General features: G+C 35.2%; 1 protein-coding gene across 1 annotated transcript in view; it reads right to left on the bottom strand.

Annotated features, from left to right (window-relative positions):
• The window catches only part of GRID2 (glutamate ionotropic receptor delta type subunit 2), an 824,945-nt gene that overhangs the window by 798,013 nt on the left and 12,914 nt on the right, over window positions 1–14,018 (bottom strand). The window lies entirely within an intron of this gene.

The raw sequence follows: 14,018 nt of genomic DNA, 5'->3' as shown, positions 1-14,018 counted from the left end.
GTAGACAGAAAGCAAGCAAAGCCGTCCTGCCTGTCACTGCTGTGGTAGGCTTCTGAAACAAGATAAAAGCTACTAAGGAGATACCATCCCTCTTACTATGATTATATAATCCTTATCATTCTGTGGTACTGCATAAGAGAAAAGAAAATAAGGGAAAACTGCACTAACATGCAAACAGAATTCCCCTGAGCTTTGTCCATTTATTGTGAATCAAACCTCTATCATAAAATTAAAACACATTCATTTTCTTTGCCACACCTGCTAGGAATTACATGACCGACGCCTTCCTCCCAAGCACCAGCGGACATCTCAATAGTACACCAGAGGAAGCCCTATGTGTGCACACCTAAGGTCAACAAATTCACACCACTCTAGATGGCAAGGACACCTCTTTTGCCGTGAGAAAAGCTCCGTTTGGAAGCTGGGCTGACCTGGGCAGTGACAGCACAGCAAATGGCTCACTAAGCCACAGGAATTGCAGCATCAGGTATTTGCACATGTACCCCGTCAAAACTGCAACTCTGTTCTGGAGTAACAGCCATAAAGGAACCTTTTTTGGACGATACACTCTCCTTCTATCTCTAAGATCAGGAGATAATTGTTTAAAAGGCATGCCATGTACACCATGGTTAAATAGTGCCCAGGAGAATGACAACAATACAGTATTTCAGAGTGATGAATGGTATCCATTCCCCTGGCCAAAAATGTTTAAGAACATACAGATAAAAGCGATTAATTTCAGAAAGATGCATATTATAAATGCTAAATTGTGCTGCCAATACAGTTTCAGCTCACCTTGAGACTAATAAGGTAAAATATATGTTACTCAATAATATATTTATTAAAATAAGTTCCATGTAAATATCTAGGTGACTTTTTTATTATACTGCAACGTGAGCCAACCAGAGTATTATATACTGACATAAATAGTCTAAAATTACTTATATTTCATGCTGCACAGTTCAATAGCCTATCAATAGTAATACTGGGATTCGGCTAGAAAATAAAATGCTTTCAAAAAGAAAATATCATTTAGCAGGCTTCTGCTAAGAGGTTCTGAGATACCTTTTGTAGACTGGAAAAAAAAGGTTACTTTCTGTACATATCTTTTGGTGAAATACAGGTACATAATCAACCCCTCATCCCCTCGTTAAACCGTTTGGGACGCTTCAAACGCACAAGTGCCATCCAACAGGTTGATTCACCCAAGGATAAGCACTATGTTGCCTTTCCTATTGTGATTTTTGGAAAGTCCTGCTTTGCCCATTAAGAAGGCAAAATAGAAGGTGCAATTCCAAACAAGAACATGGCACAAAACTGGTTATTTAGGAACTGATGTTCCTAAAATCATGTGGTGAAATTATGGGAACTTTTCCTTGAACTGAAGAAATTTGATCTCGAGAGGGGTGCTAGGATTTATATTTTACAAAACCACTTTTTCCATTAGAATATTTTTTTTCTCTATTTTTATAATCTGTTTTAGCATACTGTTTTTAACTACTTTTATTAATTAGAGCTATGTCATGGTTAGAAATTGATTTCTACTTTGAATCAATAAGACCACAACCTTTATTTGTTCCATCACAATTCTCCAATATATCTCTAATGAATCATTGCAGTTTGCTTTGGAAATTACAGATCCCATGATGGTTAATTTGTTTATATTTTTCATCTATATTCTAATTCATTTCTCTTGTTAAGAGGATATGCTTGTGAACTTAAAACACTTTTTTTTGAGGCTAGAAATGTCTTGCTAAATGAAGCTATCTGCTATACAAAGTTGTTATTGAATTCCTAGCCATAATGAGTATTGTCAGCTGAGTACAATACTTTTCATAGCCTATTTTTGTATAGTTTTACTGATATAATTTTCTTTTGAGTATATTTTTTTCTCACTCTTTGTGCCTCTATTTAAGATTATTCTGGAAAAGGTGCTGACTATTTAGCACGAAGTCTTGACTTCCTTTACACACTTCCCTACTTTTTTCATCTCTCATGGTTCATGCATATAAACTTTCATGGTATTACTGAAGTCAATGGATAGTTTGTACCTCTAGAGGATATGAGATTTATATCTGTATATCTGGTTCCTAGACTTAGGGAACAAAAGAAAAAAAAACAACCAAAAACCCATTCAAAGGACAACTCTAACAACTACAAACAGTATTATGTCAGCTATGAAATGGCACTGACCTCCATGGTCCACATTATTTTTTCTGCATGAATGGACATACTAAAAAAAGATTTGTTGTTCCCTCTAAGTTTTAAGATGAGTGAGCATGTGTGTAAGCATGCATATCCACAACACTCTGATGGAGAAGGCAAGCTTTAAATCATACAGCCTCAGTTGAAATAAGTGTGAGCTAATTAAAAACAACTGGATTAGGGATAGCACTTGACTATTTCCTGAATAACTTGGGATATAATAGAAGACGGTAATAAGGAGAATGAAAAACAATCTGGTTGGAGTCTAAGATAAATATGGCATTAAGACTAATCCAGAAGCTATATTGTAGAATCAGCAATGTTAGTGATGGTGAAATCTGCATACAAAAATTTTTAATATAGGTATGGGGGGAGGGGTCCAGAAATAGCACATAAAAAAGCTGATTGACCTGGGATTTTTAACAAATGTATCATAGGTCAGTTCAGATTAATGAGTTCAGTTCAGGAATTTGATCTGTAAGCAAAATTTGTTCATTGCACAGACAGCATGACGTGAAAGGGAAACAATCTTTTGACCCTATGTCACATCATCTTGATCTGAATTTAACCCCCATAACTGGATAAATTCTAACTTGAATCAGAGTTCAGATACAGGGAGAGTAAATGAAACATCATGAACTACACCTAACATAGAAAACCACAAAAAATTACACGCAGGAGTGCAAAAAAAGCTGACTTTTTGTGATCAGTGACTACAATTGAGGGGCTGTGTCTTAACAAGATTTAAATCTAGAAGAAAAACAGGTAAGAGCCTCATTACTCATTCCTGTTGCTGATCTCCTGCATCGTTGATGTCTTATGGTTCCTACCATTAAATTCCTTACACAGGTTAAAGCGTTTGGCAGTACATCTTTAATATCACCTACATCCCCTGGCACTTGCTTGCAGACCACAGGTTGACAACCAACCTAAGAGGATTACCCAGCCTCCCCAACATCTGCTGAGCAAACAAGCAAAGCAAAAAAAAAACAACAAAAAAGCCTACCAAGGACCACAAATTCCTTTCCTATAGAGATGGGGGCAGAATTATGTTTTCTTCAGCAGGAAGGAGAAGTCCTGTACAGAAAATAGGAAAAATCCCAGATCTGATGTCCCTTGTTGCTTTGTTAGCTACTAGCAAAGGAAGAAGTTGCCAATAGGCAAACAAATAGGAAGACAGAACTGGGGTATCTCATCCTGTGTTTACTTCTGTTCTCCAAATAGAGGCATTTGTTGTTATTTTTGTTAAACCAGGTGGGGTTGGGGTAAAACAATTTACACTCATAAAATTGCAGCTTCCTTACAGGTCTCCATGCAACAGCCTGATTGAAAACTACTGCTGTTTTAGAGACAATTGTTGATAGTGACCCAATGAACACCCTTAGTAAAGTCTCAGTTTTCAATGGAAGGAAAAAAAAAAAGATGGGACAAGTGTTCCAAAAAAAAACCCATCTTATCTCTTTGAAAATTTGTTTAATAGATGGATATATTTTCATACTTCATATCCAACAAAAAGGTTTTATTTTGTCCTTTTAGGGCATTTCTTTCTCAAATTTCTTCTTTTAACTGCCATGCTAACAAATTAAGATAAACTAACAAGCCAGTCTTCTCCTGAACTCTTTGTAAATATTACATGCTACCAGAGCAGAAAAGTATCTGATCTGTCACAGTTCAGGATTTGGATTGGTTGAAAAATCATCACAGGTTTCTGCAATATGTCTTTTTAAATGAAGTAAGTTAGAAGTAAAATGTTTCATCTTAAGTCAAATTAAAGCACTTCAGAGAATACCATTTGACTCTGCTCCTTGCAAATATTCAAAGCCAAGCATATACTTTTATGAGAATGATTGATTAATGAGGGTTTAATTTAAGATAAATCTCATTTTATACAAATCATCTAGAACTATTTCCTAGACAGATATTCCACAAGTATATGATGTTAGTCAATTAATGAAATAATATTTGTGTTAGGCTGACAGAATGTCTTTATATATCTCAAGTTCTACTAGAACAGAGGCTCACATTCCCAATAATTCTTTGCAATAAAAATTTTTTTTTTTGACTACATTCAATACTTTATGGACTCTAGAGTATTTCCTTAATGATTAAGTTACACTAGTAAATTTGAAATACCTTAGATCATACATTTCTATCCAGCACTACAATGTCATACTTCAAAAATTTACAAGCTTGAATGTAAAAAAATTCACTGGGGCTTGGGGGGAGCCTAGCTAATACCTTATTAGTAAAATTGTCTGGGCTTATGTCTTAAATTCTCTCTCATTTAACTTCGCAGCCAACTTACACTAAGCAGCACCTGCTCTGTTGATTTTATGACCCACACTTAAAATTCAATTTCTTTAAAAAAAAGTCAATTGTCTGACTTGGTGCAGAAGAAATGAGAATGTTTTCTTCAGAAGACTACAGAAAAATATTCGGGTGGTTTTCTTTAATTTGTGTATAAGTGCTTACATATGTGCCTCCATCCACAGCTATATTCACACAGTGAGTGAGGATCAGATCACAAAGTTGAAATTATTCCTCTTTTGAAGTGCCTATAATTGATCTATCTATAAGTACTAAACAAAGGGCACAAGGAATCGAAAAGCCTGGTCAGATTAACTGATATGAGTTACTCCAAGTCAATTGCACCAATAGAGAAGGGGTAAACATTTAGATTTTATATAAGGCACTTCTAAAGATACCTTAAAATGGGTGAATTACATATGGATGCATGGTCGAGATAAGAGGGAGTTCTCAGTGTAAAATAAATATTTTTTTTTTTGGTAGAACTTCTCTTTTGTGGACCTCAAAGACCTTTAAAGTGAACTATCCAGCTCAACACAAAGAACCTAAGCAATTAAGAATTCTAATTAAAAAAAAAAATGAAAACTCCTAGAGAAATTTTTTTCCACAAGCATACATAGACAAGTAACAGACAAAAATTACTCAAGGAATAAATAGAATCTATTCATAAATTTTCTTCTTTACAGATCATGAGGAAGGATTGACTACAAAGATTATAAAAAAGAAAGTCAAGGATCTTAAAATACATATGAAAAGAATTGCATCTCATCAGATAATGAGCTCGTTTTCAAGTGATAAAAATGATAATGAGCCCATTAGTAATGCTATTTCCAGGATTAAAAATGAAGATGGTGATTTTGAATGAGTGTATAAGAAATATTTCCATTCTAGATGGAAGAAAATAGTGTAAACAATAAGTAAATGAACATTACCTAGGGGAAAAGATATATGCTTATTACAAAAAAAGCAATAGAAGCTTTACTCAAAAATGAAAAATTTTAGAACAGAATGTGGTATTAGTAGAACTGAAATTGGAAAATACAGAAATCAAATCAGATAAACCAGGAGAGATATGAAACTATCCTTTCTTATCTCACTTTGAGTATTTTAATGATTTTGCAAGTCATTTATATGCTTTTAGGTAAGTCATGACCATATTCTCATCTTATAGTATACTAACAACATTATTTCCTATATTCTAAGCTTTGCAACATTTTTTACTCTTGAGCCTCAGGATCTGTACAAAGTTGTTCTCAATGGAAAGATGTATGCAACATAATTTTCACTTCAGTAGTGATAAATATTATGTTGAATAAACAGTTGATGTTTCCTGACAAGTTCAAAACTGCACTCACACTAAATAGCTTTATTTTACATATTTATTCACATTAGTAACTGCTCATCCCATGGGGAATTTTAATCTCATTCTCTAGACAGTTGAGAGAAAATTTCAATTGAATAAAAGTACTGATGAGTTACTCTATTAAAGGTGCTAGGCACTAAATAGTCTTAATAGTATTTGATGTCTCATAGTTCAAACAACTAAGTCCCTCACCCAAAACTCACAACTAAAGCATCTTTCAAGTCAAATTTCAATCAGCTACTCTACACTAGTTAAGTGAACAAACAGTAAAAAACCTAATTCATTTGAATATTTGGTAAATCAAAATGCTGTTATTTTCAGAGTTACATTCCAACCAGCAATATACATCTGCTGTGCTAAAAACACATATTTGACATTCACCAGTCTACTAATAAAAAACGTGATATGGCAATCTGCCACAGGAGTTAAACAAAAGGAAGCAATCATTAACTCTTTGGGAATTATTTTTGCTTGTTTGTGAACCCTGAGAAAAAATAATGCTGATTTTATGCTCCATGTTCAAAAATGGCATCCTTTATTCAGAGGCAGCACAACAGAGCAAAAACACTCTGGGAAGAAAACATTTCCTGTATGGTTCTTTCATCTCTCCTTGAAGAAGGGACAGAGAAAGAACTACCTGAGTGCATTCTGTACTGGGAATAGTGGGAGGGAAATGCTGTCTAGGAGCAGTAAATTGCAGAGCATATTGGGACTACAAGTATTCAAGGCCAGCAGTATTCAAAGCAGACTGCAGTATTAGATAAATTCAGTCAGCGATTTTTAAAAGTGACCTTAGGAAGGAGAGATACAAGTGGTGCTGCTGTCAACGTCTCCAGCAGTAGGGAGGGTACACTGCAATAGACCCAGAGAAGGTTTTCAGTCTGGTTTTGGTCTTTAGCATTAAAAAAACCCCTAGAAAATGCCTTATCTTTTGTTCTCATCATGCTTGTAACAGACCAGACAGTTTGTCCCTGATGTAGCTGGCCATGGAAGCTAGAAGCTATCTATTCATACACAGCCAAAATCTGTTTACCAATTTGGACACAGCTCCCCACAGCTTCATGCTGGAAAACCAAAGTTCATCCTGTGAAGTGTATTTGCTTGCAAGGTATTCGTCAGACAAAATTTTCATCTAATATATTCATATGAATATTCATCAGGCAGGACTATTGCACTCAAACACCCTCAGTTTTGTGCTGTTTCTAAGTTCCTGTCTCTTATCCTTCTAACTGGTAAAATATACAACAGACTGGATGCACAGTAAGACTCAAACCCTTCCTCCCAAGGCACTGCAAATTTTTCATGGTTAGGTTTCACTGTAGTTAAAGTCTACCTGTCCAGTTCATGTCATTTTGTTGAGATGGACAAGAGCTCAAGGCTTAGAATAGGAAATTTATTTTAGATTTCTTAAAAGGCTTATTAGTGCAATAGAAAACAGCAGATTATTGTTATTGTGTGTACATCCATTTCTGTGAAGGGATATATAACCCAATTTAATCACCTCAGAAGAGGCATAATATTTACTAATGAAAAAGGACAATGTGTATTAAACATGCATTTACTGACCGAAAATGTGGACTATTTGATGCAGGATGGCTGCAAGAATTTGTAACATGTTTGATTCAGACTGACTCTGGCACCTGGATTTTACTCACCCTCAACACATTCACAGGAGACAATGGTGGGCTTCCTGCTCTTTCATGAAAAACAAACACTGCTTTATAAATAAGTGACAGTGAGTAAAATTAGCTGATGTTCTATATCTATAAACACCTTCAGCAATCCATTATTCATTGAGCTATGTACCGAATTTATTGAATAACCTTTGTTACAGTTAATTTAAATTGAGTTTCTCTTTCTTATACAGATCACATGATGCAATAAAGCACTTGTAACACTGTAAGATATCTTATGTGCTGCTTTCTGCAAAGTAATTGACAGAATAAATCCATCTAGGAACATACTTGAGTGTTATAGTCCAAATAATTGTAATGAAACTGTCTCAAATCAACAACAGGATGTTAAAGCAGAATCAATTAAAATTTAATATGAGCCTGTAAGCATCAGACTCATCCCGAAAAAACACTGTTTATAAGACTTTTTAATTTATTTTATGGAATAGGTATAAGAATCAAGATAGCTTTATCCACAGAAGCATCAAATAAAGTGGCCCTGTGTCAAAGAAAGAATGATTTTTACTTTTACTGCATCTTGGTGCCATTCATAGGACACAGATTCTGAAATACTGTGGTAGGTGTTAGATTTTGTTTCCTGGCATTATTTGTTAGTTGGAAATGTACCACTAACGCCTTGCCCTGAAATCTGCATCATTTTCTTCTCATGCATCTCCACCAGCAATAAAGTGCCAGTAGGCCCCTGGGTGACCCTCAAGGACACACTCCTGCAATGCTTTTAGCCATTAAGTCTTTTTCCAGAACAGAGAGCAGAAATTGAAAAGCCATTGCATCTCAAGTGGCTAAAGAGAAATAAAAGCTTCCAAAACTTATAGAAGAGATGTGGAAGAAAAAAAAGTATTGGCTACCTATACTAGTTACAGTAGTTGACTTAAGCTTCCATGTTAAAAAGTGCAAGTGGGTTATAGGTGAAAAGTAATTATTAGCTTAAGGGGGCCAGAAATACTTCTATTCCTAAAAGACAGAAATTCTTTCATTCTTCAACTTCTCATTTCCAAACTATGGGGAAAACTCACTTTTATCTTAATCCAGTCTCTTCCATATAACTAGCAACACATAGTTTCCTTCTCTTCCACCACATCTCACATTCACTTAGCACTTACTCCTTTTGCATGAAACCTGAATATTTCAATCCATGTGGTATCACTTTGTGGTGAAGGGCCCATAATGTCATGAGTGGGTGCCAAAAAGTAACGAAATGCCCAATTCCATTTAGTGACCTTGCTTTTGACCTGCTGTCAAAAACATCCCTAAGTTTTTGAAGGATTTCAGTGCAATTTATATGCACAATATGGAGATGTCATTATTTAAATGGCATTTAGCCATTTTCAATTATGTACCCATTTGAAATGAGGTTATTGTGCATTAGTCACATAAAAATTCATTACTACAGCAGCATCTAAAACCACGTGTCCTAGTGTTCCTTTGTTCTCATCCTTCCTTCTCACAAAAGGATTGAGAGTTTATTTCTTTGTATTTCCATGTCTGCTATTTGTGAATATTCAGTTGTTAATTTAAGCATATTCTCTTAATCTTCCTAGTAAATAATTGATATTTCTAGAAATAATTAAGCCCATTTCTAATTACTTCAAATTACTCTTAGTTAATCCAACTGTACCGTTAATTTGAACTGTTCCATAATAGTTGGCAAAATACACAGTAATAAATATTTGTTTTCAAATATTTGTATTTAAAACATTGTGTGATTGAACTTGATAATCAAGTATCTACTGAGGTGATTTTTCTTCTCCTCTTCACTCAGGTCATTTTTTAAATGAAGTTCGATTATTTGCATGTTCTAAGTTCTTCAGCAGGTCTTTGTCTATGTAGTGGTACAAATAAATGTAAAGCTCTACCAAACAAAAATCAGTAGACACAATGAGTTTACATGTCATATCCATACCTGTCCTTTTTATCTCTTAGAAACTCACATTTGGTGTAATGAATTCTGTCTTGTTATTAAAGATGTGAAACAAACACAAAGAAAGAAAATGTTTTTGCAAGTTCAAGGAAAACAAACCTAATGCAAGAACAAGAAATGCTGTAAAGGCTACTTAAATATGGAGAATACACTGAAGTAGGCAAGATACAAGAAACTAGAGTGATCCAGTCCTCCATTATCCTCACAAAATGAGGAATGCTTCAGATACTTAATAAAAAGATTCAGAGCACTTATCTTCAGCAGGTTGCTTTATTCTAAACAGAATCCTGCCAGCCAAGAACAGAAGAGTTAAGAAGCAAATATTCCCTGAAATCTCAGCATCAGAAACTGGGCATTTACATACTGAGTGCCAGACCTGCTGCAAATTTTCACCTCTGAAAACAGATGAGTTTGGATGCAGCTCCATGAAAGATTGCACAGGAACTAGTTTAAGATGTGTCCATATACAGTGGTGCAGACGTAAACTGTGAAACTTATCTTTCCATGCTAGGACACTCACATTGCTGACACACCCATGAACAAATACTCTCCATGCTTTACACACAAGCTGTACTAGAGCAAATCAACTTCCTTGTATTGTTTCCAGAAATGCAAATTACTGGAAATAGTCTTTTCCAGAACAACACAGTGAGATGCTTTAAAGGGTTTGTTGATGATGAATTTCATGTTGGAAAATTTTACTACATTTCACTGAGAGAATGCCTAGTGTGATGCCACACTTCTATTCTGCTGCTCTGTAGGAATCAGATCCTCAAGCAGTTTGGAAGTCTGTAGCTTATGAGCTACACAGCAGGTGGAGTGTGAATGAGTTAAAAGTATCACTGTAACCACTGTCACATCTACTGTGGCATGACTAATCCATGTATTATTTCAAGTGATAAAGCCCCTATTAAAGTGAAATTTTTAACCTTTTTCTTTCTCTGAAACAAAATACTTAAAAGGTATTTACCTACTTTCCTGTCACACATGGGCTATGCTAATAAATGTCAGCCCACTGACTGGGTCTGCGCTTTTAGTCAATTGCTCTAATTTCCCCTAACATGTTAGAAATGAAGTTTCACAAAGACAAGTAGAATAATGTATGATGCCATCCTGTTCTGAAGTTTCCTCTTAACCACTGTCAGGTTCTATTAAATGTTTTCCCAATTAGAAATTTTGAAAAGTTTTTCTTTTGGCAAATACATTTTTGATAACAAATTTACAGGAGCTAAAAGAACATGGATAAAACAGAATAGTTTACTGCCCCTTACAGTCCTTCTCAAGATTAATACACTTCAAGAATTTCAGAATGCCAAAAAGTCAATGTGTACATAACAGTGAAGAATGTATTTTCAGTTTGGAAAAAAAAAAAGGGGGGGGGGGGGGGAGAAGTCTCCTGCAAACTTAAGATTATTTGGATCACCTAAAGTCTCTGCATAAATAACTTCCCTCTTACTTTTTTTTGTGGTTCTAATGGGTTATTTCGCTTCACCATCACTATGTTCAAGCTAGCTCCCCTAACAAGTTTTTCAAGTGTCCTTTCCCATTTAAAATTCCTTTAAAACTTCACCATTTCTTCAAGTGAATTTTTTTAAATTTGATGAGTCCATTCATTCTAAGCCATTTTCACAAAGAACAGTGTTTGTTTCCAATGATGCATCCTCTATCTTGAAGTCTTTCTTCCTTTCCACAATTCTGTAAGTATACACTGCCTTGGGCATATTTATCTCATTTTTCTATTACAAAGATAGGAAAAAAATGACAATAAAATTAACACTCCTTCCCTTAGCTAGTGGTCAACTTTGTATTAGTAGACAGTACTGTGCTTTGACTACATTTGAAATAATTTACAGAGAAAATAATAATTTTAAAGAAAACATTCTTCACATATTCAAAATGGTCTAAGAAAGCAGATGATGCTGAAGAATAATCTAGAGGATATATTTTAATTTTAAACTCTATATTTTTGAGAAGATTGAATGTAGATATTGGGGAAATCATCCAGAAGAATATTAATGGGTGGAAAAGCAATGCCCTTTTCTGTCTCGAGGTGCCTGGAGTTGGTATGTAGTACCAAATGGAGACTACATTTCATAGGCGTAAAAAAAATGCCTTTCAGATGATAATGCCATTGTTATCTTATAATTTATAAGAATCTGGAAAGTCTGAAGAGGTATTGCATTGAATAACACTGTATAGAAAGGGATGATAATTAAAAGTGAATGTAGGGCTGAAGATTTTTTTAAGAGAAATGCTAATGAATTGGAAGAAGCTTATATGTTAAAAGCACAAATTTAATAGAAGTCCACAGATCATTTTCAACTCCAAGAAATGTGATTTCTACTAATACTGTACTATATTCCATTGAGTCATCTGAAAAAATATAAACTCTCTACATTATATTTTTTTAACTTGTTACATATTCTAAGGGACTCTGCTTTGCCTGGTTATTGCTTTTCTAGAGGGGTTTTTAAATTTGCTTCTCCCCCCTGCTCCTCTCATTTTCTGTATTGTCTTTTCAGGTATATCTTCAGAGACTTCAACTTTCAAAGGAACAACAGAGCAGCAAATAGAGAAGTAACATGAATTCTGCCAGTTTGGTCAGAGTGGGAAGGAGAGCAAGGGCAGGCAGGAGGTGAGTGACCGAGGAGGGATAAAAACCACTTAGAGGAGAAGGTGGTCAGAAGGTAGCTCACAGAAACAGGCACATTTTGTGTTTTGTGTCATGAATGACTGGGGGAGTGCTGATTTAACAAACAGAGTGAATATAGGTGGTGAAGGATGAGATAAGCCAGCTTTGTTGAACAGCTCTGTGTAGGAGCAGGGAATGCAGCGTCCCAGTGCAATTATAATTTGTGGGAGGACTGAGCAACGTGGACCATAGCATTGAAGCTCATTCACCAAGTGATTGTAACCTGAGGGAAAAAGGAGCTACATTCCTTAGGGAGAACACACCAGAGGGGAAGAGGTCATTATTAACAGATAATGAGTTCACAAGAAGACTACGGAATTGGTGTCTGAGTTGAACATTTTTATATTTTGTTGTTAAGACTTGCAGAGCAACAGGCAATAATGCAAACTGTTAAGATTGGGAAGAAACAGTGGAAAAATTTGCATCATCTGCCATTGTCCATTGAAGAAACCAAAGAAACTAACTGGACACATGACCAAAGGCCAATCCTTGTGTTCCTACAGGGCAAGAAAATGAAAACAGCAAAATAAAAGAACGATAGTCTGATATTATTTCTTAACAAGATAATGCTTCATTTTATGGCAAGTCAAAACATGACAATGAACAGAAAGTAAACTCAAATAGTGAGATACAATTGCACCTACAGTCCACACAGAAAGAACAGGATCACATTCTCTCCTTTTGTTTTCACGAGTCTTGTCCTACAGTAAACCAACAAACAAACTAAAACCAGGATGGAGTAAACTGATTGCACCCTTTTGCATCAATGGCTCATCTCTACCAAAGATAAATCACCACTAAGGGAAGGAAATGCAGTGAAAATCAGGATGAAAAACAGATGATTAGACTGATTAATGTTGGTTCTCCTTCAAGCATAAACTCATTTTCTATATTTTCTAAATATAGAAAAGAAAAATATTGAAAAACCAAAGGATATATTTCTCTCTCTGACATAGGAATTGGAACTTATACTTTTGATAAATACTGAGGGGCATCCAAAATGGGGTTGAAGGGAAAAGAAAGCATAAAACAGAAAAAATATCTAATTAAAAACTGAATTCAAACTTGTTGATTTAAATTGTCAGATTTCATTCATCTTCACCTAGATCAATGTGATTCTACCACCTTTTATTATTACTTCAAACCATCTCTTGGAAGCATTATGGAACCCTAGTAGCTTCACGTGTTATTTTTTTGAAATCAGGATTATCCACTACTCTCTCTATTGTACTTTTATATATGCCAGAACCTTGATTACGCCTTTGTGCAGTGCTGAGTTTTGCTCAGTTATCCCAAACATGTCTCAGGATAAAATCTGAAGGTGTATTCTGCACCTTAAGCCAGCTGGCCTGCTGTTGATAATGTCAGGAAAGTATCTCAGAACTTCTGTCTCACTCATAATGGGAACCTGTTCCTTGGCTGCATCCATTAGGAAAAATCACCACCTATCACAGCCTATTTCATTGCTTTTCTGCAGTTCTGAGTGCCTCCAGGGGCTAAAAATTGACTCGTCAAATGTCATCATTCCTCTTCATTGGAAAATTGTTTGCCTTTACCTTACAAGAATCCTTCAAATTGTCAGTTTTTTAAACAGATGTTTTCACACTTCCAAGGTAGACAATTCTGTTTGTGTTAGACAATCTCACATACCTGGCTGCCTACTCAACAATTTCCCCCTTCTCCCTCCCAACTGATAAGTCACCCTGAGAATACAGTTCAAAAAGAGAGTGAAGCAACTGCATCTACTGAACTTTCTGTAAATCTAAACATACTTGATATCAATATCCAAGTGTGATTACACTGTTCATTATGTAAACTTCATTGAAACAATAAATT

The sequence above is a fragment of the Aphelocoma coerulescens genome, chromosome 4 (genome assembly GCF_041296385.1).
Source record: "Aphelocoma coerulescens isolate FSJ_1873_10779 chromosome 4, UR_Acoe_1.0, whole genome shotgun sequence".
Classification (NCBI taxonomy): Eukaryota; Metazoa; Chordata; class Aves; order Passeriformes; family Corvidae; genus Aphelocoma; species Aphelocoma coerulescens.
Note: the sequence above shows the minus strand (reverse complement) of the source record. Positions and strands in the feature narration are given on the sequence as shown.